The sequence below is a fragment of the Rhinolophus sinicus genome, chromosome 17 (genome assembly GCF_057876585.1).
Source record: "Rhinolophus sinicus isolate RSI-liver-muscle chromosome 17, RSI-T2T, whole genome shotgun sequence".
NCBI lineage: Eukaryota > Metazoa > Chordata > Mammalia > Chiroptera > Rhinolophidae > Rhinolophus > Rhinolophus sinicus.
The window spans coordinates 98381009-98400250 of NC_142517.1; the positions used below are offsets into that span (position 1 = coordinate 98381009).

At 35.1% G+C, this 19242-nt stretch overlaps 1 protein-coding gene across 3 annotated transcripts in view; it reads right to left on the minus strand.

The window, feature by feature from the left end:
* The window catches only part of NRIP1 (nuclear receptor interacting protein 1), an 85578-nt gene that overhangs the window by 48822 nt on the left and 17514 nt on the right, over window positions 1-19242 (minus strand). For all 3 annotated transcript variants that reach the window (XM_019748908.3, XM_019748907.3, XM_074333526.2), the window contains exon 2: window positions 16602-16681. The gene's annotated coding sequence lies outside the window, so the exon portion shown is untranslated. The remainder of the gene's footprint in view (window positions 1-16601; window positions 16682-19242) is intronic.

Here is a 19242-nt window from a genome sequence, read left to right on the forward strand (position 1 = left end):
TAGATGTGTTTTGAATCATGAAGGAAGCATGTCTGTGAATACGAAAACATTTAAATAACTTTGTTATAATTACATTGTAGAATATTATACAATCATTAAGATACATGTTTTCAAAAAATATTTAACTACAGACATGGTAAAATGACCAGACTAGGATGTGAAGAAAGCAAGACACAAAACTTCATTTGTTAAACAAATTGTAGGGACTAGGCACCTGTGCTAGGTGTTGGAATTACAAAGTGAACAAAACACAGGCAATCCCAAGTGCTGACTACTAGGCTCTCAGGTTGTTTAAGTACCAGCTTAAATGTCATTTCCTCAGAGAAGCTTTTTCTCATCACTTTATGTAAAGTAGCTTCCTCTCTACCTCTTACTTTGTTTAAACTCTTTATTTCATTTCTTTGATTTTTTTTATCTGCATCTATTGAGATACTCATGTTGTTCTTGTTTGTTAGTGTATGAATAAAGTATATAACATGAATTGATTGTTTTAATGTGACAAGAACACTTCCTTTCTGGGAGGAATGCCAAAACCAACACCAAACTTAATGGAGAAAGACTGAATGCTCCATCCTCCCATAGTGGGAAATACGCAAGGATGTCTGCTCTAGTCTAGTTACCACTACTGAGCACTGTGCCAGAGCCTACTCACTGCAACCAGGCAAGAAATATAAACACACATAGATTGAAAAAGAAGTGATAACTGTCTTTATTTGCAGGCAACATTATTTTGTATGTAGCTAGTCCTAAGGAATCTACAAAAAAGCTACTAACATTAATGAGAAAGTTTAGAAAAGTTGCAGGATACAAGTTCCATATACAAAAATTAACTGCGTTTCTATATACTAGAAATAATCCAAAATTAAAATTTTAAAAATTCTACTCACGATAGTGGCAAAAAGAATAAGAGACTTAAGAGTAAATTTAACAAAGGAAGTGTAAAACCTCTACACTGAAAACTACAAAATATTGTTAAAAGAAATTAAAGAAGATCTAAATAAAAATACATTCCATGTTTATGGACTGGAAAACTCAATATTGTAAAGATGACAATTCCCCCCCAATTGATATATCAAAATCTCATTGTGCTTTTTTCTTTTTTCTTTTTGTAGAAATTGGTCCTAAGATATACATAAAAGTATACAGGCCTTAGAATATCCTTAAAAAACAATTTTGAAAAAGATTAACATTACAGGACTTAAACTACCTAATTTAAAAATGTATTATAAAGCTGTAATACCCAACACAGCATGATACTGGCATACAGATTGACATAAACAGGACAACCCAAAATAAACTCTCACATTCATAGCCATTTGATTTTTGACAAATGTACCATGTCAATTCAATGGGGAAAGAACAGTGTTTTTAATAAATGGTTTTTAAATGGTTGGATATTCACATAATTAATTAATTAATTAACTAATTCATTAAATAATACCTTTCTCTCACAACATATAAAAATAGTAACTTAAATGGATCATAGTTTGAAGAAAGAACCAAAACTCCAAAACTTCCAGAAGGCATAGGAATAAAATCTTGTGACCTTAGGTTAGGAAAAGATTTCTTAAATATGAAAAACAAAACTGCAATCTCTTAAAAAAAAAAAAAATTGGATTTCAACTTCTTCAAAAGACACAATTTAGATAAAAGAGAAGCCCCAGAATAGGAGAAAATATTTGCAAATCATAAACATGATAAAGAAATGGTATCCAGCATATTAAGACCCTTGGACCTCCAGAATAAAAAGAACAATTTTAAAAAATGGCCTAAACATTCAAAGACATTTCACCAACGATGCATGAATGCTTAGCAAGCACACAAAAAGATGGTCATCATCACTATCTATTACAGACATGCACATAAAACCGAAATGGTATTCTACTACACACCCAGTAGGACAGCTGTAATTGTTTTTTAAAGGCTAAAAATATTCAAAGGTTGGGGAGGAGAGGGAGAAACAGAAACACTCATCCACTGTTGATGAGAATGTAGCCACTTTTGAAAAAAGTATGGCAGTTTCTTAAAATGTTAAACATATACACTTAACCACATGACCCAGCTATTTCACTCCTGGGTATCTAAACCAAGAGAAATGAAAACAAATGATCACAGCAGCATCAATCATAATAGCCCAAAATTGTAAACAACCCAAATATCCATCAACTGGTGAAAGGATAAGCATAAAATGGTCACAGCAACAAAAAGAAATGAACTAATAATGCATGCAACAGAGATGAACCTCAGAAACCATGCTTAGTGAAAGAAGCTAGATACAAAAGACTATTCGTATGATTCCATTTATATATGAAATGTCTAGAAAAGCCAAACTTATAGGGAAGGAAAGCAGATCATCTCCTGGGATAGGAGAAGGGAGGCGAAATTGACTGCAACGAGCATAAAGGAACTCTCTTCAGTGATGAAAATGTTCTAACACCAGACTGTGGTGATGGTTGCACGTCTGCATAAATTGACTTATCATCATGCTGATCACTTAAAATGGTTGAATTGTACGGTATGTAAATTATACCTCAATAAAGCTATAAAGAATTAAAATATGTTCAGTACAGAATCATAAGTTGCTTTAAAATGAATATGATGTAAAATAAGTTGTCATTTCTCTCATTATTTAAAATAATCATAACTTAAGATAAACCTAATGTATAACAATTACTCTGGAGAATGCAAAAAGTAGATGTAAGATCACTAGTCACCTCTCTGATACACTACTGGTGGAAATATAAAATGGTACAACCGCTCAGAAGAACAATTTGGCAGTTCCTTAAAATGTTAAAGATAGAATTATCATATAACACCAAAATTCTTACTCCTAGGTATAAACAGAAGGGGAATCAAAACTTGTATCTACACAACAATCTGTATACACATACTCATAACAGCATCATTCATAACAGCCCAAACTGGAAACAACCTAAGTGATGAATAAACAAAATGTGGTATATCCAACACAATGGAATACTATTCAACTATAAAAAGGAATGAAGTACTGATACATGCTACAACACAGATGAACCTTAATAATTATTAAGCTGAGAGAAGGAAGTCAAACACACACATACACATACACACACACACATACCACACACTGTATGATTCCATTTTTGTGAAACGTCCAGAACAGGCAAGTTCAGAGATAGAAAGTAGATTAGCAGTTGCCTAGAGCTGGGATTGGAGAAAGAGGGGAATGAGGGGTGAGTAACAATGGGTATGAGGGTCCTTTTCAGGGTCATGTTCAAAAATTAGATGGTGGTGTTCATTGCACACCTGTGTGACTATAAAGAACACTTTAAATGGGTAAATTTTATTGCATGTGAATTATATCTCAATAAAGTTGTCAAAAAGATGACTTTTCACATAGCATTTATTAAAACATCAAAAGTAATTTCAGGGTGAAAACTTGGGACTTCTAATCTTATTCATTTGCTTGTGAGCAAGTCTCACATTTATTTGAACAGGTTTGTTAGTGTTTAATTCATTGTGGCTAAATATAAAGAAAGCGCTATTTAAAAATCAACTGTGTTTTTACATACCAGTAACAAACAGAAAATAACATTTTAAAAATAACCAACAATAAAACACAGCCAAAGATTAAAAGTAACTTGCAAATATTGTCATACTATATGAAGAAAATATATTGGAAGACATTAAATACAACCTAAATAAGTGGGATGACATACTTTGTTCATGATAATCAGTATCATAAAATGACAATTCTATCCAATGTGAACCAGTACATGTAATGTGATGTTAACTGAAATCCAAAAGGTTTATAAGTTGACTCTAAACTTTATAATGGGGCAGCAAAAAAAGTCCGTAACAGAAAAGCCCTGCAACCAGAAAAAGAATACAGCAGGAACCTTGCCCTGCTATACGGAGACTTGTTATAAAGCTGTACCAATTAGTGAGCTCAGGGAAAAGAGACAAATTGACTGCTAGAGAAGAAACAGACCTTCAAACATATGAAAAATGATATTTGACAAAAATTGATTGCAGGTCACTGAAGAAAGGCACTCATTCAATAGTGCTGAAACAACTGGTTATTCATTTGGGGGGGAAAGAAATTGGATCCTTATAGTTTAACATATATAAAATATGTTTTAGAGAGATTAAAGTTTGAAGTAGAGAAGGCAATTCTTTAATATTTTCTAAATAAAATACACGAAAATATCTTTATGAACTCAGAATAGGGAAAATTTTCTTAAGACATAGAAAGGGCTAACTATAAAGCATACGATGAATAAATTCAACTACATTATAAAAACTTCCATTCATCAACAAATACAACAAAGAAAAACTGAAAAGATTAACTACAACACCACACAGCACATTGCCAGAAAAGATCTTGGTATACGGAATGTGTGTGTGTGTGTGTGTGTGTGTGTGTGTGTGTGTGTGTTCTGTAACATTTACATAAAAATGGGCAAAAGCAAAGAGGTTATCCCTAACAAGGGGTGTAAGAGCCCATGCAGAAAGAGGCAGTGTCTGTGGTGGCCTGGAGGGAACAGTGAGGTGGGGAGTCCGAGCCCAGGCTGTGGAAGGGAGGTTTGTTGAGCAGGACCTTGTACGGCAGTGGTCCCACCATGGGTGTCAATGCCCGAGCAGGGGGAGGGGGTACCCACAAAACGATGCACCAAGCTATACAATGTAGGACTCCAAGTAGGATGAGGAGGGCTTCCACATGAAAGGTCTTCAAAGCTCAAATAGAATTTGTTGGTGGGGAAGGGTGCAACAGATGTCGCAGTGTGATTACGTACAGTGAAACTGATCAAATAAGTAAATAAATTTAGGTCAATCGTAGGCAAGTCTCTCATGGTTAGGGGGACAATGTGATTTAACTTCATAGTGTAAGAATAAAATTGGAGGTAGTAGCATGATTGATGAATGACAGGTAAGAAGAACATAGAAGCCCGGGGTGATCACTTTGTAATATAAATGTCTAATCACTATGTTGTACACTTAAAACTACTAGAACGTCGTATGTCAACTGGAAGTGAAATTAAAACAAACAAACAAACCAGAAGCCAACTTGAAAGAGATCTCACTGGCTAAATCAGGGCAAGATGAGCAACAAAACAGGTAACAATAGTGATTGATTACAGCTCACTGAATAAAATACAGACTCATGAACTCATGAACTCATACTGATACAAATAATTAATGAAATGAAAGGGTGACCAGGTAGGGGATAATTACAGTTTCAGCGTTCCTCAGCACAACATAATTATCAAACAGGGAAAATGAGTAATTTCACAGCAGAGAAACATGGCAGACACCATCTTAATCAAGTAATCCAAGTGAACATCACCAGTAATGGGTCAAAATGAAAATTGCGTGCCACCTAATAGGCTACAAAGAGAAGACATAATGTAATGTCTGTGATATTCCTGCCAAATGAATATTCATAACTTGCATAGAATCATTAGGAAACAGCAGACAATCCTAACGAAAAAGACATTCTACAAAATAACTGGCTTATATCGTCTTAAAAAGTTCCAAGGTCTTCAAAGTCAAACAAAGGCTGAAGACCTGTTCCGTATTGAAGGCGAATGAAAAGATGTGATAAGAAAAAGGCAAGGTGTGATTCTACTGGATCCTTTTGCTGTAAAGGACATTATTGGGACGACTTGTGAAAATTGAATGAGATCTGAAGATTAGATGGTAGCAATGCATCAATGTTAATTTCCTGATTTTGATGGTTTTATTGTGGTTTATGGGATAATGTCCTTGTTTGTAGGAAATATACACTCATTTATTCAAGGATGATGGGGCATCAAATCAAACCTTCAAGGGAAAGAACTGCCTCTTTATTGTACTTGCAACATTTCTGTGTTACTATTTAAAAATTTTAAAATATAAAAAATAAATTCATTTAATGCACAGTTTTAGGTACCTACTGGGCGAAAGACATAGACAAGCAATTTGTTTATGAAAGAAAAATACCAATGGTAAGTAATGACATGAAAAGATGTTCAACCTCATTAACAATTACAGGAAAGCAAATTAAGACCACAATAAAATGCCATTTTTGCAGCTACTACGTTGGGAAACCTTAAAAAGCCTGACATTTCCAAGTTTTGGCCATGGTAATGGCTCAGTGGGAGTTTGGTATCTTACTAGTGGAAAGTAAACTGGTACAATGACTTTGGAAAATAATTTGGCATCATCTCATCTAACTGAACAGTCTCTACACTTAGGTATATACCCTCGAGTCTTGCACATGTGCACGGAACACAAACAGAAGAACACTGACAGTAGCAATGCTTGATATAGCTACATATAAAATAGCCGTACATACACACAGCTGTCTGTATCGATTTACATATATACATTGTAGCAGTCCTCTTGGCATGGGTAGCTATCAAATGATATACTTGAGCATTAATTATAGGCTGCACAATAGTGAGGAAGTCGGGGTGGGGGAAGATAACGAAGTTAAGTACAAAAGTCCTTTAGAAAGACCCTGCATCATGTCACGGAGGAAACAGACATAAACTAAGTTCATACCACCAATCCTTGTGGAGTATTTCTTTTTTTATGTATATTTTTAAAAAGGTTTGGGGCTTCAAAAATGAGGCACTAACTAAATGCTCAGTGTATAAATGCTTCTTTGAATACTCTATTTTAAAATTATTTCCAGTGTTTCTCTGTATTTGTTCAATGGAACATAAAATATCCTCCCCATATACCACTTTATTTCTCCATTTCCTATTTTCTCTTTATTATTGTTTCTTGAATTTATATTCTTTGAAAAGCCATTTCCTATTATTAATGGCAAATCTCATTTTAAAAAATATATATTGATCCGTCCTCAAGAAATATATATATATATATATATATATGTGTGTGTGTGTATATATATATATATATATACCCAATTGTTTATTCGACATCTCAGATTGAACACATCAGTAACTGACATGTTAAATTCAGTCCCTGTTCTTCCTAATCTCAGACAGTGTCAACTGCCTTCTTCTCATTGTTTCGACCAGAAACCTAGCTGCTGTCCGAGAAGCCCCCCTTCGCTCACAGCCCACATCCAATTCATCAGCAAAGGCTGTGGGCTTCGCCTTGGGCCCTCATCTCTCTTGGATTATTACAATAGTCTTGCTTCCGTTTTTAATGCCCTTTGGTCTATTTAACACAATTGCCAAAGTGATGCTGTGATAATGTTATATTGGGTCACCCCCCTGCTCAGAGCTGTCTAGTAGCTCCCTCTGACCTCACGTCCTGCAATCCTCCCTCATTCACCCCACTCCACCCACAGGGCCCTGACTAGAACTGTTCTCCCCAGATACACGTATCACTAATTCCTGCACCAACTGAGCCTCTCCTCAAGTCATCTTCCTAGTGAGACCTTCCCTGGACATAACTGAAAACTGCATGCAGCCCCACCTCCCTTCTCTGCTTCCAATTTTATTTAGCACTTGTCATAGTAAGATACCTAAGGTACCATAATAAGATAAAACTGAATTGCTTTATCTTGTTTGTGGCTCTCACTAACAAAATGTAAGCTCCAAGGGGGCAGCACTTCTTTCCCTTTTGTTCACGCTCTAACCTCAGTAAGAGCAGTGGTCCAGAAAACACTCAAAACACACACATTGAATGAATCATGGCATCACTGCCTCTATTTTGGGATCTTGTAAGAAAAGTGGCAGAAATGAACAGAACTGTGACCTCCCTTAGCTGTGAACCTGGTAGCCCTCTCAGACACACCTGCCTCTGCCTTACTTGCTGGCAGCAATGACCGCCCTCTTCCCCTCAGGAGGTGAATCCTGATTAGGTCCAGCCACTACCGCTAGCAACGTGTGCTCTGCCAATCAAGGCTTAGGCACAGGCATGTGACGCAATTATGGCAAACGGAGTTGACTAGGAAACGTTTTCCACACTTTAAAAAATTTGCATGGAAAAATGGACACGTTGCAACCATGAAGAATGACACGGCCAAAACAATCAAGATAGCAGAGCAGGAAAATGGAAAATACCCATGTGGGTTCTTGATAATATCACTATGACAATTAATGACCCGTACTCCCAACATCCTGTTGGGTAAGATGATATACCACTCATTTTTAAGGTATGTTAGCAAGGTTTTCTATAACTCATATTTTAATTAAAACAGAAAACAAATTTCAAATATGTGCACAGTGTCCTAGAATGTGTTAAGTCAAACTGAAATGAAAATGGATGTCAGGTGTCTTTCCCCTGCTTTCTACCTACTGCACGCCTAGAAAACATGCCATATGACAATAAAACAAGATCTCTCAATGTGAGTTATATGTTCTCATAGGAATAATTTTACAAATGGTGTGTTTGTTCTTATTAAGAATTGAAAATAAATATATGACCAAAGCAAAGACAGTTCAAATACAGAGCTTTAAAATAATTTAAATAATAAAATGATGTGCTAAACCACTATATGTCTGACCAGGTTCTGCAGAACGATTAGTGCTCATCCAAATGAAGGAAGAATGGGAAGGAGGGAGAGACAAAGTCAGGTGGTAAGGAGGGAGGAGGGAGGTTCCAAGACCAAACAAAATCAGGACATGATGAATTGAAGAGAAATAATTATGCCTCTTTTGTATGTGCGTCCACACACCAGGAGGCTGTTGGGGAATACCGTCACTGGCCTGAGATGTTCTCCTTGATCCCTGAGGTAACCCTAGATTGGAAGGGAAGGGGACTTCTGGGTCACTGATGGTTTGAGTCAAAAAGCTAATAACCATCAAGTTTTGATTTTTAACTCAAAGCCAAAGCATTAGTTAGTAACAAAGCCAAAACTAATAACCATCCAAAATTATACCTATTCAAGTTCTCAGTATAACAAGCTACCAAACCACACTGCCTCCTCATAAATCTTATAAACTTTGAAAATTCCTATAAGTGTAAAATTCTTATGCCATTAAATAATTTACTCTAGACATATGGGCCCAAAATAGAGAATAAAAACAATTAACTTTATATAGGATAAACTTAACTCTATACTTAATATAATGCCTTTAATATATAACGTTTGTTACCAATCATTTATTACCTGTCATTTTGAAAAGTTACTGGATAAACTATGGCTCTGAAAAAAAGTACTTAAAGCTGCTGAAAAAGTAGAGATTTCCTTTAAAATTTTCGCACCATATTCTACCATAGTGAACAAAAGCAATAACATTCATTCTGTTAGTAAAACTTCAAAAAGTAGTCATGAATAAACTTAACTAAGGATTTTAGTCCTGAGAGTGTGTCTACCTGATCATGGCAATGCTGACTGACTGTCTTCTGACTTCAGGTATGATCCTTACCTCCTCCTGCTCTACCCTGCTTTTTCTTTGGGTCACTCTACACACAGAAAAGGAAGCAAGAGGGAAAGCAGATGCATGAACAAAGAGATTAGATTAAAAGTACAGAGCCATGGAATGACCTAAATAAATAAATAAGTAAAGCTGTCTTAGTCCACGCAAGCTGTTATAACACAATACTAGGAACGGGGTGGCTTACAAACAACAGAAATTTATTTCTCACAGTTCTGGAGGCTGGGAAGTCCCAGATCAAGTGCAGGCAGATATGTCTGGTGAGTATCGGGCTATACCTCACATGGGAGAAGGGGAAGGGGCTCTCTCTCAGGCCTTTTAAATGAGGGCACTAATCCCATTCCTGAAGGGGAAGCCCACCTGCTCATACTACTATCGCCTCAGGAGTTAGAATTTTAACATGAAAATTTTGAGGGGACACCAACATTCAGTCCACAACAGATTTAACGCAAAAATCTGTTTTTACAAAACATAAATTAAGTACTGTTTTGATAACAGATTCCGAATATTTTAGTATTTTATCTTAATGTAAGTAAACTAGATAAGCATTATACAAATGAAAAAGTATTTAATCCCCAAATTCCAAATTAATCATTACATTGACAAAACCTGAATATTTCCCTCATGTACTGAGGGCCATAAAAAGAATAAAACTTACTGTGCAGTACGTACCAGGAACTGCGTTAAGTGCTTTCTATGATTTCATTCTTTTAATCTCAAAACAACCCTCCAAAGTTATCCCGACTTTACAGGTGAGGACCCTGAGCCTCAGAAGGTAAGATGATTAGCCCAAAGCGCAGTTACTAAGGAAGTGGCAGAGGTAGGTTCACAATTGTTCAAAACCGCAGTGTCTCACTCCTTGTCCAAATCCATCAAGTGACCTGTAAACACTGCCTTGACTTCTAAGGTGGTTTCCTAAAGATGTTTAATAAACTTCAAATATATTTCTATACTTTAATGACTCTCAACATGGAATGCAAGTGTTTAAAACTATTTGGAAGGTTCGATTCCAGCTATTATGATTAACTTGTATTAACTGGATGGCAAGCAAATGCCAGTTATTGACAATAGTGCTAAATCATGTATTATCTCACTTAATCATTATCTATGAAATAGATATTATACAACTTTACAGATGAAGAAACTGAAGCTCAGAGTGGTAGACTGACTTGCCCCAAGTCATACAACAGGTAAAGGGGTGGACCCCGGGATTCAAATTCGGGTCAGTGTGCTTCTATAACGCGTTTCACAAACCACTATCTAATAAAGCCTCCACAGGGTCAGATCAATTGACTTGGGCAACTGTCTCCTGAGCATTTTACGAAAGACTAACAGTCTGTTTTCAAATCACTGGTTAAATTTTCTGCACCTAGAACTATGCTGAAGACAGGAATATAATTACTAGTCCTTGAGGCCTCCACTAACTTCTTTAAATAAAAATACATCTCTAGGATAGTCCAGCTTCAGGTAATTTCTATTAACAAATTCACCAACTACATTGCTTTTGTTACTACCAACATAAGAATCCCGAATTCTCCTTACTGGAATAAAGCCCGTTAAACCTTTCTGGAGGAAAATCTCTAGGAAGTTGGTAAGTATCAAAAAGCTGAGGAAATGTTGATACATTAAAAATGAATCTTGACCCAGTAAGAACTGGCACAGGCCTTTTATTTTCTTGCAGTCAGCAAAACTACAAACCTATAAAAATTCAAACAGTAGTTAAGGGCATACATTTTGAAGTAATTGTGTATGTGGTGAGTCACTTCAAAAAGTTATTTTATACTGAAAACATTTTTAACCTGGATATATAGGCAGAACTCACTTTAAAAACTTGTAACCACTATACAATGAACGAAACAGCAAGTCCATCTGGAGTTTTATTGTTTTCTCTGAAAACTGTTTCCCCTGGGGGAAAAGAAGAATATTACTACTGGTCCCTATGCACCTCACTTTATATTTATAGTTCAAACGCATTCATAAGCTGCTATTTCGAACAGCGTATTACTCTAGATCTTCAGAAAAATCAAATGAAGGCCAGTTTAATCACCCAACAAAAACAAGCAAGTGTGTAAGGAGAGAGGAGAGTTGGAGGAAGTGGAGAGAACTAGGTCAGTAGGTGGCAGATGTTAACTGATTCAAACTTGAAAGAAGTTCAAAAGCATGGACAAGGGTTTGTGAAAATTCTTAAAGTGGAGTAGAATGCAAAGAAAGAAAACTGCAAAATGTGTGGAAGGAAAGGTCTTAGTTTAGACGGGTGTGCTATTGAGTAAAACAGTGGCCATCCAAAAATCTATTTGATTTCTTTTGAAAAATACCAAATTAACATTATTGTCAATAACACATTATCTTTCTAGAACATTATAATGGTGACAACCAGCTTTATTTCCTCATTTACTTTACATAATATTCCTGTGATGTACGCTGTATACTCATTTTACAAATCAGGAAACTGAGGCTCCAGTTAAATAATTTATTAATAGTCTGTGTGGCAAACTACAGCTCAAATATAAACCTCATAATTCTAAGACCAGCATTTTATACAACACTGTATTAAACTGTGGTCATGACGGTCGCTACTCTTAGTATCTAGACAAGAGGTAAAAGAGAAATATATCAAATGGGTCTTATACACACATATATATGTATGTATGTGTGAGTATATATATATGTATGTGTGTGTGTGTGTGTGTGTGTGTGTGTGTGTGTATAAATAGAGAGAGAGAGAGAGGGAGAGAGAGAGAGAGAGAGACTGTAATGTAAAATAAAAGCAAAGGATGGATTTTTAAACTACTATTACAAAAAGACTAAATCTTTTCTAAACTTTACGACCTAGGTAATAAAATAGGGGCTTTGGATACTGACTGCCTAAATAGATCTGGGTGGCCTATATAAAGGTAACTTCCCACACATATTTAGTTGTCAAAAGAATATCATCCAAATTGCACATCACATTTTGTTGTGAGTAGGGAAGACTTAAAAACCACCATCATTGCCTCCTCCTTACAGATTCAGTCTCCGTTACCACTTTGTGTCACCAATATCTGAGCACTGAAACCCAGACCTGACGGCCGGCCTGGACTTCATACTCTGTGTGACGACAGCATGCACGGCTTCAGATGCTGGTTCTGTGAAACTCGTTTCCTCTCTCAGTCTCAACCTATCCCTTTCTTTGAACTCATTTATAGCCACCACCCAGATACACATGATACCCAGATTTTGTTTTCGAGGGGGAAACAAATCTGAATGTCAGATACTTATTCCATTCTTAGATACTGATTTTAGTACTAGAACTATATTCCAATCAAATAAAATATTTTCTTCATCCCATAATTCAGTCCCATTTAGAACTTCCACTAACTAGCCAGGTAAGCTATTTAAGTTTTAAATACTCCTAGGAAATAGAATTGATGGGGATGGGGTCACCTTTAAGAAATTTATGGAAATCATGCCATTTAAAAAATGTATTTTACACTAATGTAATTCAATATAAATAATTAAGGATCAATTTTGGAAAATTAACAGAGCTTCTAAATTCATTGTTTTAAAATGTTGCATCCCAGATAGGTAATTTATTACTTTCACCAAAGGCATCTGTATTTTCTTTCTTGTTTCAGATGAATAATAGAGAAACTTATCGTAAACATTCAGCTAACATATTAAATCAATCTTGCCATTATTCAGGTAAGAAATATTAAAACATTCTATATGTTTCACATTAAGTTAAGCCAAATAAATTTACATATTCAACAAATACAGTTTGAGTACTACAACAAATACTTGTATCACACTTCGGAACCTGCAAATTTCTAACACACAGGCTATCATTTCATTTTCACACAAACCACATGCAAAAACTGCTGCACTGTAAGTTTAAATAACTTGGTTGTATAATACAGGATGAATTTTTATCCTTTTTGTTGTATTGCTTTTAAAGCTCCAGGATATACTCTGGAGTTGTTTCATCAACATTTTATCACCCTGTATACATCAGGCATCAAGCTGGTGCTTTGTAAACCACAAATTTATAAAAGGCATCGTCCTTTCCCTTTAGAGTTTACAATCTTGATGAAAGATGAATAAAATAAATGCAGTGTGAATGGTACTAATCAACTACTAATACTAAGGCAAGCAGAAGACGCACATGTTCCTTTCTTTGGGGTGATTATGCAAATCACAGGCTGGTTAGTATTCTGGGAGAAGAAAACTAGTGGAGCTCACAAGACATCTCAGCTCACAAGACACCTGAGATAAAGATGGCCGGAACAGAATGGCAGTGCAAGCAACGTGCAATTAACATGTGTAAGGATGAGGCACATGGAATATGATGCTGGGATAAGCAGGAGCCAGACAGAAACGGGACCAAGCCTTTATCTTGTGGACAATGGTCTTTGTTTAGAGTAATGATACTTCCTTCAGAAGGTTTTATTGTGCCATATAGCGTGCAGAATGTGTCAGCTAATAAAAACTAAAGGCAAAAGATCAGTTAGAAAGCTACCGCAGTAACTAACAATCATAAAGAGTTACATCATATGGTTTATCACATTCAAATTAAAAAAAGGAAAAAAAGAAACAGTAAAATTCTATTCAGCATATAACCAAGAGTAAGATGGAAGATGTGAATCTGTTAATACAGATTTGGTTTTATAGTTTAAAGATGTGGTTTTTCCCATGTAACAAGCCCTCTAAACACGAATTGCTTTATCTGGTATTCAACCAAAGAAAATGTTATTTATTCCAACACTGAAGGAAAACAGGCTGATTAAGACCTACTAAAATATGTTATATTACCATCTGACATGGTATCTTTCTATTGGATTTTTAAAGATAATTTTAACTTGATAATAAATTTGACTAAAGAATAAGATGTAACTCTATAGCTGTGCTGTCCAGTATGGTAACCACTAGACACATCTAATATAGAGTATTAAAAGTGATTAATTTGAATTGAAATGTACTTGTAAGTGAAAATATTGAATTTCAAAAATTTAATATGAAAAATGAATGTAAAATATCACATAATTTCTTATTAATTATGCAATTAAATGATATTTTGCAGATAATGGGTTAAATAAAATATTTGATTAATTTTACCAGTTTCTTTTTCCTTTTTTAATGGGCCTACTAGAAAATTTGAAATTATATTTGCAGCTCCATTTATACTTCTAATGAACAGCACTGCTCTACAGTAAAGACTGAGAAAAAGATTAATATAAAATTTCTCAACTACTTATGTTCTAGAATGAATAATTTCTCCTTAAATTACCAGCTTAACACAAACACAGAGAAAGGGAGGAAGAAACATTTATCAGAAATGCTGAAGTAGGTTTTTTTTTTTAACTCAAGAATATCTATTAATTTAGATATTCAAAGAGGTAACCAAAAATTCAACAATAAACTAAAAACATTATATTAATTGTCTAATTTGTTTTAAAATCCATTTACAGTATTTCCAGTTGTAAATATGTATAGGAGGTTCTGTGTCGTATTTTCCTCCACTAGGGTTAGGATTGACCTAAGTTTCGTAAATCAAGTATGTCCTAAGGGAACCAGAAAACAGGCAACTTATATTTACAAATACGAAAAATTCACTACTCCTAAAAACGTTTAAAGTTTACATAAATTTTGAGAAAAATAAGTCCATATGATCTATCATAGTAAAAGATACATTGACTGACGTTTCCTGAATATCCTTAAAAGCATTCCAAGTCTCTATTATACTAAACTATAGGCATAATCCACAATTCATCAGTTCCATTCCTGTGCATAAATACCTATCAGAAATGAATAATTATTTCTACTAAAAGATACAAATAAGTTCAGAGCAGCTTCATCTATAGTCCCAAATCTGAAAGATATTCAATGTCCATTCACAGTAGAAGGGATACATGGTAGTATAATCATACAATGGAATTAAGATGATTTGGGGGTTGGGAGGGAATGACACAAATAGTGTACACATGGATGACTCTCACAGATGTAATGTTGATCAAAAAATTAGGACACAAAAGAGTTCACATGATTATAATTGTATAAAATTTCAAAAACAGGCAAAACTCATCTATGGTAAAAATGTCAAAGACTGGTTTCAGTTGGGTGGAAGCAGTACTGACCAGGAAAGACAGCCTTCTGGGGTAGAGTGTTAATTATACAGGGTGTGCTTATGTACAAAATCATTGAACTAGCAAGTGAGAGTGTCCATTTAACTATATGAAGTTATACTTCAGTAAATTGTTTTTAAAAAAAGTAAAAAATAAAAGGTCCTAACATATCGTAAGTTATTTTCAAAGGAATTGCTTAAAACCAATTCCTACTCTGAAGTTACATGAGACTTTGTCTACTTAAACTTGCATCTAAACCTAATTTCTTTGCAGTTTCTTTTCAATAAAAAATAGTAACCAGTTCAATGTTATTCGAACCCATTCTTAATTTTGAGATTATGTTAAGTTTCCTAATTGGATAATTCCTAATGACTTTGAAAGTATAACTAATAGATATAAACTAATAGACATAAATGATTTGAATGTTTATATCTTCAAATACTTAATTGTAATAGTAAATTCTTATCTTCACTTTAAAAAGATAACTTTAAATTCCACAAGTTTCTGATCATATCATTTCTTTCACTGATAAAGTACACATAGTAAAAATTAAATTTAATATTTGGGGATTCATTTACAAGTTCTTTTACAACGTGCTTATTTAAATTTATTATTTGCTTTTACTCCCTCTCCCCCTGTAACTCAGAGGACGAGGGAGAAAATGCTCCTTAGCCAACAGTGAGTAATCATGAACGTAGCGAGTTTCTACTTTGCAAGTTCAATATAATACGCTATGGAAACATAAAAGACTATAGTCATCCAATTCTAGAAATTCATACTGCTTAGCAAGTGATTAAAAACTGTAAAGCTGATTTTTGAGTTCTTTCATGTGAATATAAATCATGAATATCTAGTTAATAAATATATGTTGAAAGAAGTTGACCTATTCACTACAAATTTAACTTTTGTAAAATGTAAATACTTCTGATGTTTATAATAGGCAAAACTGGTTCCATCGAAACCAAGTTTCTTTTACTCACACCAAATTCAGTATTTACCAACACTGAAATGTACCCCTCTCCTCTGTTACAAATGTCAAATAAATAGTTTATCAATATCTGAAACTTAAAGGAAAAATAAATAACAAAATAGGGCACAATATTCTTTCTTTCCTATAATTACAAAGGCTTAACTATATATATATATATTTTTTTAAATGGAGCAATGAGACAAAATACAATACCTTCTGGATGTAGTTCTCCCAAATGTTAAAATAATGGGTCCTGAGAACAGCTCTTAAATAGCTCACAATCCAAACACTCCCTGAAAATGAAGAGAAATAAGTGTTATTTCAAGTGCATCTTAACCTAAAAAATTTCAATAGCATGTTTTACAACAAAATCTTAACAGTAGTTAAAACAAACTAAACTAAATAAACTATCTCAAAAACTATCTCAAAAAAACAACAAAAAAGATATGCTGCAAAATAAAAAATAATCTTAATCATACATGCTTTCCTTGGGCACGGCTATTGACCACATCTGATGAAAAATATAAAATTATTTACCAAAATACACTACCTGTCTGTCGTTATACCACATAAACAGTATCATTTACTCTCAGGGATATGAGAGGAATGTCAAAGATGGAGAGGAATTTTTATCCAGAATTCTGGGAGAAAAAGTATTAAAATTATTTGGTAGTCAACAGAGAGTTTGAAACACCTCATTTTTTTTTTTTCTAAACCACTAGAAACAAAAGAAAATGTGTTCAAGTTAGAATTAGAACCAGCCTAAATAAGTAATAACAACTTGTGGGGAAAGTTTGTACTTTCAGGAACAAAAGCGTGGACAACAAAGGTTGGGGTCAGCAAGAGACATAGCCTACACCTGAGCACTGCGGTGGCTGAGGAATCTTCTCGCGGTGCCGTGAAGCCGTGATACGGGAGGCTTAATGCAGACTCCCTGATTCCCCTACAGCAGCATTCCGAGTGTATTAGTGACTGCACATGTCTGGTGTACATTTCTTGAATCCTCAATTCCTATCGTATAGCCTATAATCTGTTCTCATGGATGATAGCTTACCCCAAAATTAATTCATAAACCTGAACTTTAATTTCCCCAAATAAAGTAACTATTTTTCATTATTACTTCATTCGACCAGCGCCCTTCAGTCTCCGTAAAACCATACACAGGTGGTAAGTGTCTTTGAGTGATGCTCCCTTGACATCCCAGCAAAGCAGGCCCTTCAGCCAGCGCCCCTCCAGGCCATTGTCTCTGCATCTTGCTCAGTGTTAGTCTCTCTGTGACTGTAAGCCCTTCATTCATCTTTGACTCCCCAATACCTCGCATGGTGCAAGGTATAGAGATGATGCTCAGTAAATGTCTGTTCAATGAATCAATGCATCTTAGACACTTTATCAATTAACATATCATGCTGAAATAAAAATATCATAAAAGAGTTATGTGGTCCAACTATAATGTAGAACACTTGCCTTTCTTTTACTTACTTCATTCTCATTTTCTCTCTCCCCTGCCATACACGCAGGGCATCAGGAAGACTCTGCCAGTACACATGTCAGAGCTCCCCCAACCCCAACAGATAATGAGCCATGCCGAGTGGCAGGGCTCCTTTCAGGATTGCCTTGGGATTCCAGTCCTGCTGTCCCAGGTCCTGCACCAACTGGTATGACAACTGGACATTAACACAAATCCCCTAAACATACACATCAGCAGCTCCTAAGCTACCCTCCAGCAGAAGTAGGGAATGTCTCCTATATGTGTAAGTCAAAGATACCTAGAATCATAGCTAAGGGCAGAATGTTCCCAAAATTTTAGAAGTAGACAGAAGGCATCACCTTAAAATAGAATTATAATGTTTACACAGAAAAATACAAACAAAAACCCTGAAGAGCCCTTCTAACAATTTAAAAAAAAAAGGCATTATCATTTCCTATTAAGACACTAATTTTTCAGCAGCTAATAAAAAACATTACCAAATCATTTTATGTAATAAAATTTAACCTTATTCTGACCTTCCTCATAAAGCAAACAAACCTCTCTACCCAATAAGGTTCCATCTGAACGATGTAAGATGATAAGCAATACCTTAATTGCATTCATTTACATGACTTTGAAATTATTGTGGGCTGAAGTTACTGACTGCAAGGTCACAGAATACAAAAAAGTAAAAAGTATGCAATTTACCGGGGAGGAATGATCTACTTAAGACAGTATGGCAGCACCTTCTCCTTCCCTCATTAGGAGATATCAAATGCTTAATGCAATCAACAGGTCCAGACATCTCTATTTGAAATGTATCACGTATATATGCACTGATTTGATAAATATGAATACATATAAAATATACTAAGAATATGTACTTGAGTAAGCTTATCACATAGTAGTGGCTTCCTTCTTAAAATCAACCTGGCAGAGTAGGGCAAAGGACAATTCTGTGCCCTAACAGCATTTAAAATCAAAACATGAAATAGGGCTATTCTATTTTCCAGTGTCTCATAAAAATTTCTAACAACTAAAATTCAGGTTACAAAGCCATAAAAAGTTTTAGGGTAAGAACTGCAAACACAGGACCCTAAGTACAGATGATCCTCAACTTCCAACGGTTCAACTTACGACTTTCTGACTTTATAATGGTGCAAAAGCACTATGCATTCAGTAGACACCGTACTTTGAATTTTGATTCTTCCAGGTCTAGTAATATGCTGTATTCTCTCGTGACGCTGGGCAGGGCTGCGGATTACAGGTCCTACCCAGTCAGCCACGTGATCACTAGAATAAACAACCAATAAGCCAGAGTTTTTAGCATATTGTACTTTGTGTTTTCACATCCCATCATGCCTACAAAATACATATCTGTGTCTC